The following is a 24,233-nucleotide window of genomic DNA, read 5'->3' on the forward strand; positions in this document are numbered from 1 at the left end:
CGAACAGTACAAAAAAAATGCAAGTTTCTGCCATAACTCTTTTCTTTGTTTCACTGTTTTTCCGGACGCGACTGTGCACATAACGCTTGAAGTTGACTCCATGGGAGAGAGGGCAAAGGTGTGTTTAGGAGTGAATAGAAGACAATGTCTGCACAAAGTTGGGTATGTTTAAAAGTATAGTAGTCACACAGGTGTTGTGGGGATTAGTCTTAAGCTCTAAATGAAAAAAAAAAAAATGGAGGAAGGTGGATGTGTTGGATATGATATGCCTGTGGTGGGTGGGTCGTGCAAAGAATTATATTGCAAAAACGAGGTGTGCTATGAGTATGACAGACTTGACCAGGTTCGTTTGAATATCGAAGAAGGATGGATAAAGAAAGACTGACAGAAAAGATTACGTGGCAGAAGTAGGAGTGAGAAGACAAAGAAGATGGAATAATGGAGTGAAGAGATTTTGAGGTGATAGGGCCTGAACATTCAGGAGGTTGAGGACCTTGCATGAGATAGAGTAAATTAAATGATGTGGCATACAGGGGTCGACGTGTTATCTATGGGATGAACCAAGACATGAGAAGCAACAGAACTGGTCTGCAAGGCTCTGGTTTCGGTGCAGTATACATGACTATAAAATAGATGTGAATTGCAATTGAGGTAGTTGTTTTATGTATTTCTGTTACTACTTTGCTAAGACATGAAATAGCTCTCATATATATATATATATATTATATATATATATATATATATATATATATATATATATATATATATATACATAAACAGTAGATTAACAAGAACAAATAATTATGATAAATATAGCAATGACTTAAAGGATCAATCATGCATCCCATGATTGGGGAAGTCACGATGTGTATTAAAAGCCTTGTGTTGTGCTTTAAACAAGCCAAGTCAAAGACACATACGTAATTTAATCCAAAAAATGCATGATAAAGTTTGACATTCGCTGTGTTCGCGTATGTTCAATCTTAAAGTACTTTATTACCGAAAATAAGAGAAGTATGTTAATAGTATTGGATTACTAACAATCTTTAGAAAAAGATAAATGATTGATGATAACGATTCTCTCCAATATTTGTCAGATAAGACCATAGTTACAAGTTTCTTGCTGAAAAAGAATGTTGTCACAGAATAAATAAGTTCTTATGTTTGGCTAGGAAATATTCTATGTATGATTTCTTTTTTATATTATGTACACTAGCTTTTCTTATGCATGGTCAATTCGAGTCCAGTTGGACCAAAAATATCCTGTATCACACTTTATTTGTTTGTATCCACAGTGTCTGCCAATGGCCAAGTATCTCCCTGTTTGATGCTGCCTGATTTGACTGTGTGTTTTGAGATATCCTTGACCAACTGGACTTCCTTTTTGAGTAACTGTGGCTTAGAACATTCAGAGAATACTTGTTCATAGCTTTTTGGAAAGAAAAATGTACATTTGGGAAAACAGCATTGATTTCTTCTTTAAAGGAATAGAGAGACTGATAATCAGTAGGGTATTGGAGATAAAAACTGTTCACATAGCATCAAATTTATATCTGTTAGTGTTTGGATCCTTACTCCCTAAAGCAATTGTTTTCAGTTCCATAAATCATAGTATATTACAGTCTTTCAAAAGAAGCACATTACTTACTCTTTTTACAAGTGTTTTTTGTTAAATGTTGTTTCTCTAGTTATCCAAAGAGCATGAAAAATAAAAGAAACATACTGTGTTCTCTCATCTTTGCATTTTTATGGATAGAAGTGGAGATAAAAATAGTACTGGAACTTTGTTTTGTGTCGAACCGTTGATAGCTGGCACTGTTGTCGAGATTCGAGTGATAGATATAAACTGTGTGTGACGCTTAGGACATTTGCCTCTTCTAAGATCATTTCAAGGCATCTGAACAAGGTAAGATGCTGGAAGTGGCTTGTAGTTCATAACTGAGTTAGTCATGCCGCATGTTATTGTCGTGATTACTTATTTAACTTGTTGAATGTAAGTTTGGCTACGATGCCAGACACTTGTTACACGGGCTGGCGCCTGGTTTGTCTACGCCCTCGAAAATTAATTATGTTTCAAGTGATAAAACATGTCATACAGCTGATGTATGATAGATAGATCGGTTGTCTTCATCGTAAGTAGCAAGTTTGGCTGACTTGAAGCAAAACAGGTTGACAAGTTTTGACTTAAATACAAGTATTACAAGGATTACTCGCAACTTGGGGAAATTATCATGTAACTTTTAGGTTAAGTTTTTATGTTTTATTCTTTAGCTGACCAACGGTTTATTCAAATGTTCACATCATGAAGTGATGTTAGACAGTGATGTCATGTACTAATGTGCTTGTATATGCTTGGATTTGCTAACTCTGGTAATGCCGTCTTCCATGAAATACCCTGACTTAAGTGAGATGGAATTTGAAGGAAAGGCAAATTCTTGAATTAGATTTATGTGGACAAATAAGGTAAAAGTCCAGTATAGCAGCAGTTTGAGTGCAGCATCATGGTTTCATTAATTATGCTGTGCAGTGAAGTGTATAAGTTACTGAATATGGTAATTTATGTTGTTTATGGATGCATGTATTATAACAGGTATGTTGAGGGAAGTGATGTCCATGGATTCCTTACACTCGTGAAGAGTTGATATGAATAGTGGTTTATAACTGTAGCTTCCCTCACCCCCTCAAGATGAAGTCTCCTCAGTATTGATGGGGCTTTGAAATAGAATGAAATTGTCAGATGAAAACACTCATTGTCAGTCGTATGGAGTCTTAGGAATTTCTTGGTACTACTTTCGCCAAAATTCACTTGGTAGAACATTTAAAGGAGGGACACCCAGTGGTGACCCTATAGTAATTTTCTTGAACAGTGCACCTATGCATGATGCCCTGTACAAGTAATGGGTCCTATGGATGGCTGACAAAGCACTCACATGGCACTTTGGTCAGATTTTGTGTATCTATTTTTCATTTTGTTATACAACTTAAATGTAGCTCTGTAGAATGAGTATACAGAGCTTGACCGACCCATAATTTACTTAGGTATTTGCCCAAGCAGTGTACTTGCTCTCATTACATCGTTAGGCGTCCCTCCTTTGGCTGGCACTATGTAATGGACAGCAAGATACTGAAATGAATCATTAGTGTAATCACATCTCTCAAATTTGCTCTGTAGTGAAATCTTGCAATATGTGATCAATCATAGATGTAACATAAAGGTTTTATGTGAATAAATATTTATTCATCCCTTTTTCCTTAGAAACATATTCTAAATCCTACTGAATGTTCCAGTTCTTTGAAAAGAAATTGTTGTTCCACCGATGTCATGGAAATGAATAACGTAAATTGAATATGTCTCATTGTATTTAAAAGGTATCAGAAAATACATACAAAAATATAAGTTTCTTTTATGTTTTTGGTAAGCTTAAGTTGTCTCCACCTTTGTTTACATTATGAACCTTGTGATGCATGGTGTTGTTCATTAGATACCATCACAGCGGGGCTTCTCTGAAGCAATGGAACTTAGCCAATATTAGGCGACCATTTCACCTGTAGCTCTCCAAAGTGTAAGTTAGATATTTTTGATATTAAGTAAGCTTTGCAGTAGCAATGGCACATTATTGTTATTATTCAACCCCACATATTCCCTTCCCTTCATAACCCTCAACACTGTTGGGCTATTTATGATAAATGATAAGAAATAATAGGACAATTGAAGACATTAGTAGATAGAGGATCCCAAAGCTTTAACATTTGCTTCCTTGAAATAAAAATTTACGTACAGTATACCATGATAAAACTAGTGGGATGTGATTTTCATTAAGTTGATTTATCTCATCAGCTATGCATTAGTCACCTTTGATTACTAACTGATTTTGTTTTGAAAAGCAAGTGTAATGTTCAGAGAATACATCAACAGTTGCAATGCATGATTTGGAGTATTATGTTAGATTTTATGTTGTTTAATAAGGTAATATTAGTGAGGGTTATGTATGCCAGGAAAAGTGAGGGATATCTTGTTGAAAACTGACTCATTGGAGAGCTCTTAGCTTTTATTTTTTTAATATGTTCAAGATAATTTGCTTTAGAACTAGGTATTTTTTACACTTCTATAACGTATCGAAAAGTTGCAGTTTCAGATAAACTGGTCACATTCACCATATTCGTTTACATTTGCATAGCCATTGACAATCAGCATATGTAGAATGCAGTGGGCCAGTTAGCACTTAGCTTCTTGGTTTTCATTACACTGAAGATATGCATGAATGCTTGATTTCTCACTTGCTTCATTCATCATTTTAAAGAATGTTTGTGAATTATACATACCAGTAATGCACCTGATGGCTTACTCCAGCTCCTGTATTTCCTTTCACAGCTATGTTCACTGTCAGGTATGTAAAGCATTTCTTCCAGTTTCTCTTTATGTAAACCCACACTCCAACATACCTGTCTATCTCTCTCTTGTACTAACTTCAATTTCTTTTTTCATGTACTCTCCCAAACTCAGATACTAGTTCCTGCATTATCTTAGTAGAGTCTGCCACCCTAGCATTATCATTAGCAAACAGCAACTGATTCACTTTTCAGGCCCCCTGCACCCCCAACAGAATGACTGCAGACTCCTCCCTCTTTCCTAGGCACTTGCATTTTCCTCCCACATTACCCAATCCATAAACAGATTGAGCAATCATGGTGATATCACATGCCCTTGCAGCAGACTCACCTTCAACTGGAACCACTCACTCTTCTCTTTTCCTACTTGAATACATGTCTTACTCTCTTGGTAGAAACTCCTCACTGCTTGTAGTAGTTTTCCTCCCACACTATATAGTCATATTATTGACAAAGATTTTCTATCGTACACTTTCTCCAGATCCATAAATGCCACATACAAATCATCTTCCTCTAAGTATTTCTCACACAGATATTTTAAAAGTAAATACTTCTTCCATTGCTGCAATCACATTGAGCCTCCTCAGTCTGATGCATTTTGGGTGACACCACTCGTTTAATCATCACTTTCTCTTGGAGCTTAATAAGTATACTCGGCAAACTTATGCTGTGCCAGTACCTCTGTAATTTGAACATTCCCTTATGATTCTTTAACTCTTATACAGTGGCTCTTTACAGTCATTCTGCCATTCCTCGGGCACCTTACCTTGAGCCTTACGTTTATTGAAAATGCTGTCACCAGTCCACAACATTGTCACTCACTTTCTTGAAAAATTCAGCTGCAGAATCATTCACTCTGGCCACTTCACTGTACTTCATCGTACTGCAAGGCTCTCACCAGCTGTCCTCTTTTCACCAAATCATTTACCATGACTTGTTTTACATACCTCCATGTTCCAAACTCTCCACATTTATGCACCCTATCATCTCACATCTACTTTGCTTTACACCATTTCCCCATCTGCTCCTGTTTGTTCCCTTGTTCTCCTCATACTGTTAATATTTTCTAATTATCTACTTTTAATTAGTCCCAGATTTTGCTTGATATTTTGTACTACAATTGCCTGAATTGATGCTGTTCAGTGAAATTTAATGCTGAATATTATGCTCTACATATTTTGCTCTATGTATTTTGTAAACATTGCATATTAATTGGAGAACAAAATCAAATAGAGATGCAGATTTATTATAGAAATATTTCACATACTTTTATTTGAATAAAAGAAATCCTGTGCCTTGTAGCCCTTACCACTGTTGAGGTTTTTGTTTTCCATGAAAATCATTGATCCAAATTATGCTCTGCCAATCTTTATACAATATTCACACAATGCACTTCCATTGTAAAGCAAGTTCTCTGATATTCCAAAGCTAGTTTTAATGTACTTTACACTAGAATTTTGCCCGAAAAGATCTCAATTAGTTTAAGATTATTTTGAGATTTAGGTAATTGTCATTTATTGCTCTGCATCACTGTTGGATTTGGATGATGAGTGATTTTATTTTGCAGTGCTAGTGTATTGTAAAAAGAATGCAACAGTAGTTACAGACCTCCAAAGCTCTTTAAAGGATTATTTGAAAAGCAACAGGGAGAGTAAGTTTTAATGTGGACGTGTATCCATTTAGAGTTACATTGATAGGTTGAATGTTATGTTATATGTGTATACAAAAGAGCATAGAAAATTGTGCATTGTATGATCTGATAGTGTAAACAAGGTACTGATAGTCTGCTTGTAATGTATTTGCATGTTTGTTTGTAAATAGGTTTCTTGTGAGAATGTTTATGTTAGTCATGAGTTCCCTCAACAAATAAACAAGCCTCATATGATAGGTGGTTGCTGAATGAAATAAAGAAAAGTTTAGATGTGACTTAAATGGAAAAAAAATGCTTGATTTTTTCCTGTACCTCTAATTTTTTGGAGCACACTTTCCTGGGCTTCAAAGCCCTCTTTTTTGTTTTGGTTTTATTATTTTGGTTTTCTGAGTAAACTTTGTTGTCTATATAACAGAGCGAAAATTATTAGTATTAGTTTCCAGAATGGGAGAGTGTTTGGTAAAAGGAAAATTTGTTGATTGTTTTGTTAGGAAAGAGAAATAGGAATGTTGACTTCTAGTTTTTGCATACATGTTCATGCATTTTGGGTTTCATTAGCCATTGTTTTCATTTTTATGTCGATGTTGTGCTTGCTTTATTCATCCCCTTATTACATTGGTAAACATTCAAACTATTTCCCAGTAATGTTACTAATTGTTGGCTATTCATATACTTTACTGGTACAACATATATGAATTATAAAAGTGAAAATCTCAAGGTTTCATGGCATGAGTACTAATATTTATGTGGCAGATCACATTTTTTATTACAGATGCATTTTTTCTTTGTAAAAACATCCGTACTGTATACATGTTGTACTGTAGTATACTTCAATTTTTTATAGATCAATTTTTGAATAGATTTTAATGAATTATTTTCCCAGACAAAAGCAGAATAGAATGCCTGTCTCATGTTACTAGTGGAGTTTTAGAATATGTACTCAATCTTTAAGGTAGCTGCTAGCCATGAAGGTGTACATAGAATGGCCTTGTTCATTTGTATGTACATCTGGCCATTGTATAATGATGGGTATAGATTCCTTGAGATTTGTCATTCTAGCAATCTGTTGTTGTAGGACTCAGTGAAACCCTCTTTTTAAGGGGGAAGGGTTACATTCTTCACATTTTTCTTCCTTTCTGATGAATGCCATAGCTGACATTCTTTTCTAAAATAAGCCAGGCCCATCGACATTAGAAATTTATTTGAGTGTATAACCTTCATCTGATACCTAGGGTATCATTGTGCTGTCTTAGTATCAGCATTAGCACCCTCACCAGTCATATGGATGCTGTTTAAACCATGACAGTGCTTGAATCTCTCAAACCATGCCATACTTGCATAAAAATTCTCCTGACTAGATCTGCCAACTTCACTGTATGTAATCATACTGAATTTAAGCCTTATCTTCAATTACTTGAAAAGGGCATGTTCCCATGATTTATGTCTTCCTTCTAAACACATTAAGTTTTCCTTCCTTTCCATCACGTTACTCCTTTTCTTTCATACCTTTTGAACTGTTATTATAGTGCTAGACAATCAACTAGACTTAAACTTACTTCTTTTCTTTTGAATACTCACCACAGTAGAGTGAGTCAGAGCCTCGGACTTGTCTGTGGCATTTATCAGACAGCTTGACCTCCTCTAATATAACCAATAATAGCTTTATGTGGTGCTAGTACTGGTACATATTTTACTTTTTGAAAATATGTTGGAACGGATACACTCATTTTTATGAATGATCAGTTCATAAAGAGAATGAAGGCAACTTGTACCAGTACCACCTTTAGATTTATTTATCATATATCTTATTTATTTATTGTACTGATCGTCGTTTCCTGTGTCAGTAAGTTAGTGCCAAGAAACTGACGAAGAATGGCCATCCACTCATATACACATAAACCATCTTTAGATACCCTCTTTAAATATTTGATTACTGAACTTTAATAAATTTATAAGTAAAAGAAGAGAATGATAGATATTTTATTTGAGCAATTAGAAATATGGAGATATCGCTTTTGGCAACACTATAAAAGGCTTTATGATTCAAAATCCATACACTGTATTTGAGTAATTCATTATTGATGAACGGGAATATTCAGAATGATAATTAAAGATGTGATTTATTTTTCGGGTGTGAGTCCTTCATGTCATTCAAAGAATTTTTACTGTAATTCTTGAGTGTTGCCTTTGCCAAATGCCACTCTTTGAGCTGTTGTTCTACGAGGGTTGTTTCTGTTCTTAATCTGATGAAAGCAGCATCCTCTAAAACATTATATAGGTACAATGATCTTGCTTACCATTAGCTAAGTGTAACTGAAGCTAAGCTTAAAGATAGTCAGTGCAACATTGCTTTGTTTTACAATGTAAGATTTAGGAAATGTTTTATGTCTCCCAAGTGCTGTATTTGAAGATGTGATCATTATGAATGTATGAAATATAAATCAGCGAGTCATACTCTCTTGAGTTCATAAGCTTCTGAAACCAACTTTAAGCAATATATGGTAGATGTGATAACATTGATTTTGAAATAACTTTAGTGTGATAAGGACTTACAAAATAAGATGAATCACTTAGGACTAACATACAAAATATGATGAATCACTTGACATTTTCAGCTGTAAATCAGTTTGTCTCCATTGCATTTCTGAAATAATTTTTTTTTTTGTTTGCATGTCTCATGGCCAGTAAAGCACATTTATTTGAAATATGCCTTACCTTAATTAAAATATTGATACCATGGGCTGCATCAGTATATATGATTTTGCAAACTAATTGACTTATTAAATTATAAATTATTCATATGCTTGCTCTGTCACTCATGTAACTATCCCATTTCGAAGGAATATTCTTGTATTGGACCAAGACTCTTTTATTTTCTAATTCTCATAGTTAAGGTTTTATTCAAAATTCAGGATATATTGGTGCCTTATGAGATCTGAAAACATTTAGTAGAACAGGTGTACGCAAAATGGAAGGTATTTCATGATACTACTTGCAGCGTACAAGTTCATTACATGTGATACTTTGGAAATACTCTTAATAGTTTTTTGCATAGTGAACCTTTGACAGCAGGATTTCTTAAGTGCCGGGATAACTCAGACTCCCCTAAATCCTGTGTTAGACACTACTCAGGTACAACTATTGTGAACTGCTGCAACAATGAAAAACCAGCTCGTGAAGAAATGTATACGCTGAAAAAATTGATTTCAGTAGACAAGTGTGGCTGTGAAACAAATGTGTGATGTTATTGGATGTTGAATCTTGGCAAAATTTTGAATAATATCTAAGAATGTTATTCATTTAGGCAATAATTCAAATGAAAAAGGATATCTTAGAAGTACACATTACGAAGGTAGTAGTTGGTAGGCAGCCACTGACCAGGGAGGTATATTACTGGTACTACCTGCCTAGGTATTGGGAGGGTTAGTGATGGCTTCGCAGGGAGCCAGCACTTCAGTGATTTTCAAGTTGCAATTCTCATACCCAGGTAACACTTTTCTTTACGCTTCAACCACATGTGGACTGCTGGCATTCTGTCCACAAAGATACAGTCTTTTTCCTTTATCAGTTTATTGTCATGATTCATGAACTCTACTTCCACTTCCTTTTGGTGCATTGATTACATGTAGCTTTGTAGATGCTTTATACACATCCTCATCCGTGTCAATTGTGTTGAAGTGAAACAAGAACTTCCACTCTAGTGTAAGAACTTTTATTTTTCCACACTGCACTGTGAGTTGATTCTTAAGTCATTAAGAGATCATGGTCTACACCTCTGCATTCAGTCCCAAATTTTTCCCCAGTTGTTCTCTGAACATCTGTAAACCTAATCATTACTCTCACTGCATACCTTTTTCTAGTGTATCTCTTTGTAAATACAACTATAGTGCCAATCATCTGCCACATATTCATGATCTGAAAGGCTTTCACCCATGTACATTTATAATATCTTTATATGTTCTGCTCACTTAGATCTCTATTCTTCTCTTTGTGTATCCTCTTGATCTCGGCTATACCACAGAAGTTATCTCCCCAATGCTTTTAATTTTAACCTATCCTGACCTATATAAACTTGAGTTTCACATTCATGCATCAGAGTTGGGACAAGTATTCCTTCAAGTAAGGCTTTTGCTCACACACACACTACTTTTGAATTCTTTAAATTCTTCAGAACTTTCAGTGCACCTCCATTTCTTTTCCTATTCAAGCTTTTGTTCACAATTTCATCTTTCCCACTACCATTTTACTAAACTTTATTCTCAAATATCATTCACTGTTACAAGTTTCCTCAACACCCAAGCTGATTTTTTACTATATACATCCCATCATTTTCTGAACCTTTAATTTACTTTTACAGAAATTTACTTCTAGCATCCTCCTCCTTATGTTTATCATCATAGCAGCCCACCACTCATGTCAACTCTTTCACTTCGTTTTCAGCTAAAAGAACAGCAGCATCTGTTTACAAGGACTGTGGGAATTTCTCTTCGGTATCTTCAATGGATTGTAGTCACCTTACCTCACTCTCATCTCTCTTTGACCAGTTGAACAAAAAGAAACAACTTCACTGATTGTACAAATCCTGCCCAACTTTACCACCTTTCCATGCCCCACTCCTCCACCACCTCTCCCATCCCAGCATGCCTTAGTCCTCCTCCACTCCCATCCCATCATACCTCACCTTTCCACCACTCATATCATGACATGCCTTACTCCTCGTCCACTATTTCCAACTCTCAACTCTCCCCAGCCTGCCTACACCACTACCACCCAAAACAAAAGTCGTCCTTCCTACATTGCTCCTACTCCAACATTCTCCAGTCCTCCTCCACCACTCCAGATGTTCATTACTCCCAGCTCTATCACACAGTCCTCCCGACACTCCCACCCTCCAGCAAACACTACCACTCAGCCATCATATTTCTACCCATGTTAAAAACAAGCTGGCATTGGTGGTCAGGTACGTAGGTGTGCTTCATGCTATCAATTTGGGCTAAATATGTGACTGGCATCATAGGTCAGAGCTGGATGTTTGACCGGCACCTTAGATTAGGGTTGGAGGTGTGACTTACCCTGTACTTCAGGGTCATAGCTCTACATGGCATCCTTGGTGAGGGATGGAGGTGTGACTGTCACACCTGGGCCAGAGGTGACTCAGTTGTGGTGATGTCCTAAGGTACTGATGCAGGACAGGATGATAGGACTGTAGGATGTTTCCTGTGTGGTTTTCCCCGGTGTAGCGAGGCCAGCTAGCTGGGAGCCTACTACAGGAGCTGTGTCCTGACCTACTAGTGACCTGAAGTCATGGCTGGCACAGCTGCCCCCACTTCTTCCATCATGTGGGTCTCATCGTCGTCCTGCTGTACGTGTATTGAGGCTGTCTATGGCTCCTGGATGACTTTCCTCTTGGACTTTGATTTAAGATTTGGCTCTGGAGTTACAGGGGATGTTCATCAGTGGCTGGAGACGCTTGAACTCATCGTTCGTTACTTACGGCAGCGGGTGTTTGAACCCCTCATTCGTCACCTGTGGCAGGGGTATTTTAACCCCTCGTTCAACTATGGTAAGGTGTGTTTTAACCCCTTGTTCGTCACCCGTGGCAGGGGGTGTTTTAACCCCTCGTTCGTCATCTGTGGCAGGGGGTATTTTAACCCCTCGTTCGTCACCTGTGGCAGGGGGGTGTTTAAACCACTCGCTCAACTGTGGCAGGGGTGTTTTAACCCTTCGTTAGTTATCTTTGGTAGGGGATGTGTGAACACTTCGTCCGTGAACGTGGTTCGTGGATTTGATAAGGTGGACATGGAGGAACAACCAGTAAACGTAGGGATCAGTAAGCAACACAATAATCTCTTATCTTTATGTAATGACCCACTACTGGGCTATACTTGGCAATACATATTTGCGTAAACGAAATTACACCGACTCAAAAAATATTTACAGAACATATATTTTCAAATATATGCACATAAGTAGGTATGCTTATACTGCCAGATCTAGATTTTTCTCTACATATGAAGCGGTCTTCCTAATGTTGCAGGTGTGTGGGTTGTGTTTGTGGAGCGAGCGAGTGCATCATGTTTGATGAAGACATATGTAATCGTGTGTCGGATGGTTGGCCGGATAACAACGCCGGTATAAATGTCACCGCCATCACTTGATCCTCGAAGTATATTCGACCACGAAAATATAATCATTAATTTTTTCCCCCCCAGGAATCGGGTTTATTACTTGTATGTTGTACTGAATGTTTTGAGTTAGTTGTGGAGTGTTTTTAGGTATGAAATCTTAGTTGTGGGGTCTTTTGAATTGTGTCATGTTGTTGTAGAGTGTTTCAAGTTGTGTCATGTTAGTTTTGGAGTTTTGGTGAGGAAATGGTAGTTGTGGAGTCTTTTTGAATTGTGAAGTGGTAGTTGTGGAGTATTTCGAGTTGGGAAATATTAGTTGTGGGAATGTTTCGAGTTGTATAATGTTATATGGGCCGTAGTCTGGCCTCGTCCCCTGGCTTACTACCTTACTCGTGTACCACATAACATGATCATGGATGGACCACAGGAAGTTGGGAAGCTAGAGGCTTGATAGAGTCAGCCATACTCTCCATATAAATTTATGTAGATGTTCATCGGGAGAAATTCTTCTCTTGCGGTGAGATGAGGTAGAGTTGAACATATTTTCCAACTTTATTCCATATATATGTGCATGAATGGCAGCAAAAGGTGTTCCTAGTCTACGGTCACTTGTGGTAACGACGCGAGTGAGAGGTCTTCTTGGACGAGGCTGTTACGCTGTCAGGAAGTAAGTTCAGCATCGTTAAGCACCTTGTCGCCTTAAAGGAGCCTACCTTACTTACCTCCTGTTCCTGCGTGAAGCGCTTCCTTGAACGCTGTAGGAGCGTCGTACAGAGTGGCCATGGGGTTGCATAACTACCAAACCGACAGCTAGACATTTTTACTACCGGGATGTACTTCCTGGAGCAGGTCGTGTTCGGGCGGTTATGGTGGGAGTTGAGCAGCAAGATGAGTGACAGGTTGCGTGTGTGTGTGTGTCTGAGACACTGATGGGGAGTGTCGCTCTGCCTGCGCTCCCGTGGTCGTGCAGGTGGTAGGTGTTCTCATTGTGATGGGCCGTGAAACAGGCACTTAAGTCCATGTCTTCCACACGAGCTGCATCTTGTGTTGTCATGGATTGACCAGTCCTTAACGTGCTGGCACGGGCTCCCATGAACGGTCCCCTTCCACCCACTCTCCACTCTTAACCCTCTGTTGGATACCCCCTCGCATGTCTATCCTTGTGGCGTCTAGCAGGGAGCACCAGAGCGAGTGAGAGAAGGGGGGTGGGGACACAGTAGCTGAAGTAGCATTACAAGGAGTGTATGTATGGTGGTTGGGGCGCAGTTACTAGGGCATGATACCTTGGCCAGCCAGCCGGGCGCAGGTACGCTCTGGTGGCTGGCTGGCTGGCTGGCTGGGTATAAAGTGTTAAGCCAGCTGGCCGATGCCTAGGAAACCACACGCTTCAAGAAGGCAAGGGAGGTGGAGAAAAAGAGGGAGGGAGGGAGAGTGGAAGGAAGGTGGGTGGGGAGGGCAGAGCAGAAAGATGGTGTTGAGTCGTCTTGTGATGGAGGTTATGCTGGGTCACCTGCTGATGGCTGAGTGAAGGTAGGGATGATGACGCGGGTCTCGTGGTGGTGGTTGTGGTTATGGAGTTGTTATAACCCCGTGCGGCGGGCGTGGCCGTAAACAACCCCCTTACTTGCCATCAGCGGCGGCCAGGGAGGGCGCGTGCCGCCACCAGTTATAATGATGAGGGTTGTCAGGCTAGGATCATCCTGCCTGCAGGAGGTTGAGTGGGATGGGATAATGAGGCGTCTTCTGCTGCCGACGCTCTCGCCTCTGCTAACCTCAGCAGTGGTGATAGGGGGGTGGATGGCGTCGTTACCGGGAAGAAATGATTGTATCTGGTATAACTGTCTTCATGACCAACACTTGATTACTCTCATGTTAATTACTGTCTTAATTCTCGCGCCGACTGTGCAACCTCATCGCCGAACGTCACACACACACACACACACACACACACACACACACGCTGAAAAGACTACCTCTGTTTGCGGCCGTTGGAATCGGCTGACTACCTAACCGTAGCAAGGTTCAGGTTGTAGGTTCCCAGTGGGTGGAGAACTGAAGGTCTCGCGATCATTAGCAGTCAGAATCATTTGAATAAAGGTTTGTTAAATGCTTCCTCAGGTTTTCTGGGCTATTTTCTTTTTTCTTCATTCTTGCCTGCCTTATGACGTGTTCCTAATGAGTTTGGTTCGTTCAGGCGTGGTCCAGCCTGTATTGGTTCATTCTAGCGAGAGTTAATTGAACTCCCAAGTCTAACGGGTCCGGGTTCGAGTCCCGGACGTAGGGGCGGCAGCAGGAGGTTCACAGTCAGTCCTAGTTGTTCATCCCACCCAGGGTGGTTGTTAGTTGAATGGGTGCCTGATTTAAGCTGGGTTGTGCACATGACAGCTGGAGAATGGATGTGGGCGAATGTGACCTTTCTTTGTCTGTTCCTGGCGCTACCTCGCTAACGCTGGAAACAGCGGACAGTTATGAAAGAAAATAATATATATATATATATATGTAAAGTACGGGGCAACACGAGTGTAAGACTCCCAGCGTAACACACAAATAGTAGTAATATTCCATAGTTACTGATCTTAATTACAGGATGGCGTATCTCCGCACTGTAATGATTTTAATTTTATAGAAAAAATATATGTGATATTTGGTGAAATATTGTATGAGAATGTGTGGTGAGGTAGCGCTTACTGACCTGGAAAAACATTGGTATCTCGTTAAGAAGAAAAAATATATATACGAAAAATCAGGAATTTTTTGTGGCTGAAAGTGTGGCAAGAGCCTGCTGTGAGCCAGGTTTAGGCTTCGTTGTGAGCCAGGTACGGTTGAGATGGTAGCTAGGTCCTGCCTGTTTGTAGTCTCCCTATATTGAGTAAGAAGGCTCTCAGTCTTCCTGCATTATCTCCTTGTCCCTATTATCTGTGTCCACGTATGCCAACCCTGGGAAGAATCTGTCCCTCGCTTCTGGGCTGTGGCCCAGTGCAGCTCGCTTGGTCCCCGTCTATAACCTCGTGTTATTCATCCATGTTGTAGGTGTAGCTACAACCCTTCCCGTTCATTGATCATATACGCCGCCATAGTACTGTATATCACCCTCTGTTGCATGAGTTAGTTCTTCTGATGTTGAGGTATGCATGTTTCCTTGCTCTTCCGTAGTGAAAGTGACAATTTACGGGTCATTCTCAGTGAGTTATCTGTGTGCTTTCTAACCTTTACCGCGCTATTTTGTGAGTTTCTGATGTCTCCCACTATCACAAACAGCGTGGAAAGGACCCAGTGGTCTGTTGCTCTTTGAGTTACAGAGGAATACTTTGTATTCCTTTGTATTCTATCCATTTGTTTTATCGTTGTGTTAATGTGTCGACTTAGGCCCGCCATACATGTATCCTGAACAGATCTGTGGAAAGAAGAGGATGTAGTGGCGAATGCGTGACGCCTGAGGGGTAGAAATGGTGCCCAGAGAAGAATATGTTTACGTAGATTTGTAGATGATGAATAGGATTGCTTAGCCAATGTATGCGTTGTGTGTGGGAGGCAGCAACGAAGCCAGAGATGCGGCAAGACTTGGGAGCGAGGCAAGGGGGAGGCTGACTGCCTCGTGTGTATCGTTACCCTAAGGGCTCTGCTCTGGCTTTTGTATGGCTCCTGTACCCCCCCCCCTCTCTGCCACCTGCACCTGCAACCCACCTCCCGCCCCGCCCCGCCCCGCCCCGCCCCGCCAGCGCCGAGTCTTGCAAGCCACGTTGTTTTTGTGTTGTGTAGTGAGGAGGATTCCCTCCACTCACCAGCTGGGAGGGAGTAGTGTTACACTAGATTGCACAAGTCGGGTTACTTTCGTCCCTTCAAGTCGTCTTGGCGCCGCCTCGCCGTCACACAGGCGACCTTCCTCACACGAAAGAAAAGAATGTCTCTCAGAGTTGAGCCAGACCTTTTTATACTGACCCTATAGTGTCAGATCAGAGGTCAGGTCATCGTGCATTCTGGGGTTTAATAGTAACTTATTGTTTGTCTTTTTTTTTTCTGTAGCGTTTCTCGTGCTTGTGGTTGTGGCGGGAGTCACAACCACAATCTGGGGCTCAGGTCGTCCCGGATCTCTCCTCTAGGCCTGTGTGTGTGTGTGTGTGTGTGTGTGTGTGTGTGTGTGTGTGTGTGGGACACCCCAGCCAAATGGACCTGCCAGCCCCCAGGCAGGGACGTTTTACTATGTCTTACGGGGTGTCTCCAATGTCCCCACCCACAGGCAGGGATCACTTTGTTGCCTCTCGGTCCACCACTGGTGGAATTGCGCGACGTGTGGCCAGGATTCTCTGTTTGTTCAACACATGTTCAGTAGGACCAGGCAGCGATCACCAACAGGTTATGACCAAGACTTGCATGTTAGGTAGGTATTACCAGACTTCGCCAACATCTGCTCACACCACGGGTAAATAAAGAAAAATAAGTCACCTGTTGTCGAGGATGTATCGTTATCATGGGACGAAAAGGAGTACAGTCTCGTTGAGAAATTTCTCGCTCCAAAGGAATCCATCATGACCCCGCTCGTAAGTGCAGCGCAACCTTGAAGCTGCTTTCCATGAAAATGGTCCTATGGTTGTGTGTTATATATATATATATATATATATATATATATATTATATATTATATATATATATATATATATATATATATATATTCTGCCTTATGCCACTGACCATTCATTGTCCAAGGGCTGGACTTTCACAACACTATGGCAGCCAGTGTGTGGTGATGCTATGGTAGCCAGCATTTCCTCCTTGCTAACTCCCCTGAGGTGAAACGTTCCCTCCTCCTCACCCCACTGAACTGGGCCTGTAGAATACTCCCGCTCGACCCTCCGTCCGTCTGTCTGCCGTGACTTGGGTCAGTAGGAACGCCTCCAGGATAGCCTAGAACTGTCCAGGACTCGTGGATTTATCTAAAGATGGGAAACCAGAGGAAGATAAATTTTCTAATGAGCCACAGAGGAGAGAGAGGGGCTAATCGCGCCGCCATGATTTCCCCCCGACTCGTCCGGCCAAAAGGAAAAAAAAAAGTCATTAACCTGAAAGATGAGGGGGAGTTGGGGGGGTGTTCCTCGCGTCTCATTGGTGAGCAGATAGCGGGGAAGTCTTATGGGCCTTCGGTTCGATTCCCTGGAGGTGGATGGTTCATGGGACTGGGGGGGATGGGGGTTCTTGGCTAATTGGATGGCCTGGATGATAGCTTTAGGGTCTGATGGATGATTGGTTAGGCTCCTCCAGGGCGATGGTTGGGTGGCTCGACCGCCAGACTTGGTTGCTGTTGGTTGTATGATCAGGACCTGGTTGCCCCTTGGTTGGATGTGCCATGTGTCGGCCTGTGATGTTTTGGTTGTAGAGATCTTTCTCAGTTTCTGAGTCTTTGGTTGCGATGTGTGGGATGGCATGGCTTCTTGTTAAGTGCTACATGGTTGATGGTTGTTAGCTGGATGCCTTGCTGTTGGTGCCTGATGGTCTGGATGTATTTGCGTCGAAGGTGGATGATAGGTGAGGTGTCATGGGATTGATGGATGACTGGTTAGATGGTTGATGGTGTGTTTGTAGTCGCCTGCATGCCGTGGGTGGGTTGAAGAGTTGGATGTGCCTGATGTGAAGTTTAGGGTCATTGGATCGTGTTATCAGAAGCGACTGGTGATTGGCTAGGCCGCCTCTGTTACCACTGGGTGGGCGTTGGGGGTGAAGGTGTCTTGGTTGGATCCCTGGACGATTGTTTGAGTCGCCCGCGCATCGTGCCGTGCGCATAAGGGTCGCCATGCGCCTCGTTTGCCTCTCGTTACACTGGTTGTTGTGTACCGAGGCTGCTTGGCTGTGGTTGTGCTAGCACGGGGCAGAGCTGGTGTGGTTACGTGAGGCGGGTCTACCGCTGGAGGCTAGAAGGAGGTTGGTTATACTGCAGCTACCTCGTTAATAGAGAGGTGGAAGATCATTGGGTAGTTGTATGACGTAACGCCCTTGGGCTGGTCTTTTGAGTTGGTTTGGGCGGATGTTGGCTGGTGTGTATATATATATATATATATATATATATATATATATAAATAAAACGTTTATGTATATACCTGTGTATGTAGGTGGTTTGGGCCAATCTTTCGTTTGTTGCCTTGCGCTACCTCGCTAACGCGGAAGACAGCGACTAAGTATAATATATATATTAACCAATGGTATTGTCATGTTCATCCCGGTATGACTTGTTTGAAATACAACTTTGTAGTTAATTCGGAATTACCGGAAGTATTGACAGCCACCCTGGAGGTAGCCACGCGTACACCCTTGATTAACACACACGTCATGGTCTCTGTACTGTGAGGCAGCCAGGATGATCCTCGCTGGTGGAAAATATGAGGTTCTACGAAACACTGGCCTGCAGCTCGGAGCTGGCTGCCAGGCCGTACGCGTCGATCGGCGGCCCTCATGAATATATTCCGCTGGGGAGCTAATGGTGATCTCGTGTTCCCATGCCGGATGTGTGCTGGGTCTCACGTGATGTATCATGCGTTATTTATGACACTCATAAGTGTATGTGTGTTGTGTGTGTGTGTGTGTGTGTTGTGTGTGTGGAGTAGGGAGGGTGGGTGAGTATTGATGGTAGAGTGATCGCGCCTCACTCTCGGTGTGGTGTGCACCGCTGGCCAGTGTGGTTGATGAGGGCCGCCTGGTATTGCCAGTCGGTACCATAGCGCCAAACGAGGCGGGTCGCTACCGGTGGTCGTCATTAGCGATGGCGGTGCCTGGAGACCTGGGTCGTGCTGGGAGTGTCGGTGGTCGTCATCAGTGCTGGTAGCGCCAGGAGGCTGAACTGGTGTGGGTAGTGGAGTGGTCTGGTGTAGTGGGCGGGAGGGTGGTATCGGCTGGGTGGGGGGTGGCAGTGAGGTACTGGTGAGGTTAGGTTAGGTTGGCTTCCAGTGATAGCTGGAATGCTCCCCCTCTCCCCCGATACACCCCCAGATGATGAGGTAATTAGCTCCCCGGAGATAGATCTTGCCCTAAGGTCTATCCTTACAACTCCCCCCCCAACCCACAACATCTGATGACGGTATGTTATGGTCGCAGTGTGACTGGTGGCCACTAGCGTAGGGTTGGTCTCTGGTTCTGAAATGAGCCGTCCCGTCCCTCTTGGTTGCTCATGATCCCGTCGTGATCAAGAGTTCAACAAAGACGAGTACGCTTGGCCATTTGAGGTTCGGTGCTCAAGATGCCAGGGACCCCCTGCTGCTGCCGCCAGCCCCTCACACTCACAGGCGTACTGTGGGCAGTATGGGGGGCGCTCCTATGGCAGGAGTGAGACACCAGGACCCGTGGTTCACGACTGAAGTTCGTATCATTTCGACAGTCGTTCATCCCCAGGAGGGGAATAGCCTCCTTCCTGATCACAGCTGTCCAGATGTGGAGGATTGAGTCCTGGCTGGCACAGCTCGGGGTCGCATTATGCCAACCTTGCCACACCTGTCCGTCAGTATGAGCAACATTTAGTATGGGTGGTCTCCTTTTTCTCCTGAGAGATCTGAGACGTGTGTCTGTTAGTGTAATTATCTCCATGTTTTGTGCCTTGAACCTTCGGTCGTGTGACGTGGTCAAGTGGGTTAGAGCTGTACTTGTCAGTTGTATGTGGTGGTGTGCACTACTTACTGATGATGGGAGATATGTTTTATGTTCTTGTAGAAGACTTGTGGTGTTGATCTGGTGACCAGTGAAGTAATAGTCATGATGATTATTGTCACTGGTCATGGTGGAGAGGATGTGGTTGCCCTGGGATGACCGGCTTAGTTGTTACTGAAGTAATTGGTCGTTATGAATGGGTAAGTAGGAATTGTGTGTCCATATGTGCGTGTCTACAAGGCTCGGATGTGTACCGATCACTTTTAGCATTGAGGAGTTGTGCGGTGTGGGATGGTGGGTGTAATGAGGAAGGCACCAGCGGGGCACTGGGTGCCAGGACTGCCTCTGGTGAGGCAGGATGCCTGCTGCTGTGGAGAGAGAGAGAGAGAGAGAGAGAGAGAGAGAGAGAGAGAGAGAGAGAGAGAGAGAGAGAGAGAGGAACAAACGTTTACAACTGGCCTGAAATTAGAGAAATTCAAGGAATGGGACTCTCCACCCGTGTTGAACTTCAGTCCCAGATATTACAAATACGTAATTACGTATATATATATATATATATATATATATATATATATATATATATATATATATATATATTGAGAGAGGGAGGGAGAGTACGTGTGGTGGTGGTGTTAGTTTACGTGATGGTCGGTGTGGCGCTGCTCACGTTCCCGGAACACAAAGCCGTCTCTCAGGATGGGGCGCCGTGCTCATAACTCCCCGTTGACGTCATGCCCGTCCCCACTCCTGCCTCGGACTCCCCCCCCCCCTCCCCTACCACCACCTGCGAGCCCTCGCGGGACCGCTGTGACGTCACGCGCTGTGTGACGACGTCACTAAGGCAGTGTGACGTTACTTGGTGTAGGCCTTCGGTGAATACCTTTAATTGTGGTGTTTCCCGTGGGTGGCGGCATTGTGGCCCCGGGCCAACACCATCGTGTAATTGGTGGCGTTAGTGTGGCCAGGGTCTTGAGTGTGGCCCGGGCCATTACCATCCTGTAATTGATGGCGTTAGGGTGGCCAAGGTGTGTGTGTGTGAGTGGCCCGGGCCATTACCATGTGACAGGGCCTGGAAGGATCCCACGTCTGGTGCTGGCCATTAACCAAATCATTGAACATTGATAGAGACCGATGACCTTTGACCTGTCACCACAGTGGAGGTCAACAGAGGCGGTCTGGGCTGCTGCACGGGAGGGATGGTAGGACCAGCAGAGGAGAGGATCGCTATCAAGCAATGATTATGGTGTGGGGGACGGGTGTGAGGGGCGGGTGTGGTGGGTGTGAGGGGCGGGTGTGGTGGGTGTGAGGGACGGGTGTGGTGGGTGTGAGGGATGGGTGTGGTGGGTGTGAGGGATGGGTGTGGTGGGTGTGAGGGATGGGTGTGGTGGGTGTGAGGGGCGGGTGTGGTGGGTGTGAGGGGCGGCGGGTGGCGGAGCAGACAACCTCAAGTGTCAGGGTTATCGACTCGGGGAATCTGTAATTGTCGCGACGAGGCTGAACCGATGCTGGCGAGGCGTCCCACTGTGGGGTGGGGTGTGGGGGAGCCATTGATAATGCTGGCTCCATTGTGGTCGGTGTGTGTGTGGTGGGGGGGGGGGTTAGGGGTCGACCCTGCCATCCTCGGTTCAGTTGGCAACGCCACAATCACTGAAGATGGCACCGCTGTGGAAGATGGGGTCACACGGATGGCGTGCTGAGTGTTTCCTGCATGACAGGACGGTGCATCACAGAGTCAGGAGTGGGGATGTGGTGAGTATGAGGGTCTTGGATGTGAGGAAGGCGAGTATTAGGATCCAGGGGAAGATAAGGTGAGTGTTAGGGTGTTGGGGGAGGCTATGGGGAGCGATTTGGGTCGTGGAGAAGGAGAGGGTTGAATAGTATGATCATGAATGAGGTCAGGGTGATACATGGAGCCAATGATGTGAATGGGAGTTTGTGGGAATATTGGGTCACAAGTGGATGGGGGTCAGTACTGGGGACACCAGTGAATGGGGAGGGGACTGGGGACACCAGTGGATGGGGAGGGGACTGGGGACACCAGTGGATGGGGAGGGGATTGGGGACACCACTGAGTGGGGTGGTTACTGGGGAGACCAGTACATAGGCAGGTGCCGTGAAGGAGGCTGGAGCCAGATGATCTCCGGGAGGGTCTCCACCCCCGGGATGATGAACGTGTTACAAGCGGTGATAAAGTTGATAGGATCGTCGTGAGCCGGGAGAGGACAGGACGCTACATGGTGAAGGCAGTCGTCGCTCTGGCCGACGAGTTACGTCATGTAAGGAACTCCCGAGTGACGGGGGGGGGGGATGGGAAACGTGGAATCACTTAGTTGGTGAGGGGTATGGCAGTAACCACGAGGTAATGAAGGAAGTGGGAGAGGAGGAAGGAGGAGGAAGAGGAGGAGGAGGAAGAATGGAGGTAGCCGTATCGTCCGGCCATTACCATACAGATGGACTCTGAGGGACGACCCCTCTTAATGGTCTAGCAACTGACGTTCCTGGATGGCTCAAGGCTCTCCACAGGCCCCATCTAACTCCTGGAGGGCCCAAGGGTTCACATGCCATACTCTGAAACCACGTCCGGATGGTCAAGGCTCACACATGCCATCTAACTCCTGAGCCAAGGTTCAAGCCATCTATCTGGAACACGACGGTCCTGGATGGCTCAAGGCTCTCCAGCCATTAACTCTGGAGGCCAGCTCTCCACATGCCCCACTATCTGAAACAGACGTCCTGGATGGCTCAAGGCTCTCCACATGCCCCATCTAACTCCTGATGGCTCAAGGCTCTCCACATGCCCCATCTAACTCGTGGAACACGACGGCGCCATCCTTGAGCATGGCGGCGTTTGCGACCCTTGGCCATGATGGTCCAGCTGTTGACCCGACCCTGAAGGTCAGGTGAAAGTCTGGTCATCATACCATAGGGTCATTACCTTCGTGTTTTAAGGTGATGAAGGAAGAGTGCCACTGTGTGAACGACTCAATATAAACGGGTCAGAAGTAATTTTAAGGACCGTTAGTGCTCACAGGTTATCGTGGAGGGGAAAGTGTAAGGGTTGATGGTTGTGTTGTGAGGTGTGACGGTGCTTGAGGATGGGAAAGCCATGTAATCCTGGTGGATTATGTTGGCAGGTCACCCTGGTGATGTCCGTCTATGCCTTCTGTGTGGTTGTGATTGTGGCAAGGTCTCGTTATGGAGGTTATAAGAAGGTCCTGTTGTGAGGGAAGGGACTTTGTGGTGCGGTGGGCGTGTAAGGGAGTGTTGTTATTGAGGTAGTGTTGGGAAACGTTGTGGGAGGGGATGGTTGTGTAGGGGGATATGTCATGGTTGAATGCTTTTATGTGAGGGATGTGCTACGTTTAGGGAGGGTGGGTGGGGGGGGCATGTCATGTGGTAGTTGGTGGTAGTTACGATGGTGGGTTCGTATGTGGATCATGTAAAGGTGTTATGGTAGGGGAGGTTGTGGTTATTATGGCTGTTGTAGAGATGTTATGTGATGATTATGGAGGGGAATTGTGTGGTAGGTAATTGGTGGTTGTGTTGGGGGACAGTGAGGCGGTAGGCGTTTGAGGTTGGGGCAATACAGTGGTCGGGGCTTCTATGTTAGGTGAGGTGTGGTTGGAGGGTATTTGGTTGGGGTGTTGGTGTGGAGGAGGTGAGTGTTGTAAGCAGGTGTTGATGTGGAGGATGCGAGTGTTGTAGGCAAGTGTTGGTGTTGAGAAGGCGAGTGATGAAGGCAGTTGGTGGTGTGGAGAAGGCGAGTGTTGTAGGCAGGTGTTGGTGTGGAGGAGGCGGGTGTTGTAGGCAGGTGTTGGTGTGGAGAAGGCGAGTGTTGTAGGCAGGTGTTGGTGTGGAGGAGGCGAGTGTTGTGAGGCAGGTGTTGGTGTGGAGGAGGCGAGTGTTGTAGGCAGGTGTTGGTGTGGAGGAGGCGAGTGTTGTAGGCAGGTGTTGGTGTGGAGGAGGCGAGTGTTGTAGGCAGGTTTTGTTGAGGTAAGGAAGGAAGTGGTGAGGCATGGATGACGGAGGAGGGAGGAGGCAGCCAGGCACTGTTGAGGAACCCACACGATGGTGATGGTGTCAGCAGCAGACTTTATGTGGCCCATGACTCGCCATGCACCGCCAGAGGAGGCCGTGGTGTGTGGCTGATGACCTCCCGCCACCATCACCACCACCACCACCGCTACAGCTTTATATCCTTTTTTTTTTTTCTTCGTTTGGCTTTATGTCAGGCTGAAGCCTCTTGGTTCCTGTGGATTCGTCCCACTCGGTAGGTAGTGCAAGGTGGAAGGTGGGTTTGTTTTTTTTCCCCGTGGACACTTAAGTGTAGTGCGGGATGGGGGGGGCCAAGTTCCAGCACCGCCCTGGTTGAAGTTTGCGCCATCTCGGCATTTTTGTTAAATGTCGGCCGAGCGAGAGACGTGCAAACTGGTAAAGAGTTCC

The 24,233-nt window shown here is 44.1% G+C and overlaps 1 protein-coding gene across 2 annotated transcripts in view; it reads left to right on the plus strand.

The window, feature by feature from the left end:
- The first annotated feature begins 825 nt into the window (after positions 1–825).
- Positions 826–24,233, plus strand: part of pins (G-protein-signaling modulator pins) — a 281,528-nt gene continuing 258,120 nt past the window's right edge. The window contains exon 1 of one of the 2 annotated variants that reach the window (XM_071672594.1): positions 826–1,906. The gene's annotated coding sequence lies outside the window, so the exon portion shown is untranslated. The remainder of the gene's footprint in view (positions 1,907–24,233) is intronic. The other variant, XM_071672591.1, reaches the window with a different exon arrangement.

This window comes from Panulirus ornatus, chromosome 17 (genome assembly GCF_036320965.1).
Source record: "Panulirus ornatus isolate Po-2019 chromosome 17, ASM3632096v1, whole genome shotgun sequence".
Taxonomy (NCBI): domain Eukaryota; kingdom Metazoa; phylum Arthropoda; class Malacostraca; order Decapoda; family Palinuridae; genus Panulirus; species Panulirus ornatus.